Raw genomic sequence first — 264 nt, forward strand, 5'->3', positions numbered from 1 at the left:
CAACTCACTTGAAATGGACCGGCGGCGCAAAATTTCGACATTTCGACCGATTCCAGCGATTTTCAATTTTTTTCATTTTTGGCAAAATTTACAAAGGCTATAAATCGATGGGTCCGGATTTCGATGGAGGAGTATTCGAGTCGACAGGGGTGAACCAGGCACCACAAAACTACCTTTGTTTCTGTCAGAAACCACCCCTGTCCACAGAAACTTGAGTTTTGTAAGAGCTGGTCTCTCTAACTAAGGGCGGGTAGGCTACCTAAG

Source organism: Frankliniella occidentalis, unplaced genomic scaffold, assembly GCF_000697945.3.
Source record: "Frankliniella occidentalis isolate FOCC.00 unplaced genomic scaffold, Focc_3.1 Scaffold41, whole genome shotgun sequence".
Taxonomy (NCBI): domain Eukaryota; kingdom Metazoa; phylum Arthropoda; class Insecta; order Thysanoptera; family Thripidae; genus Frankliniella; species Frankliniella occidentalis.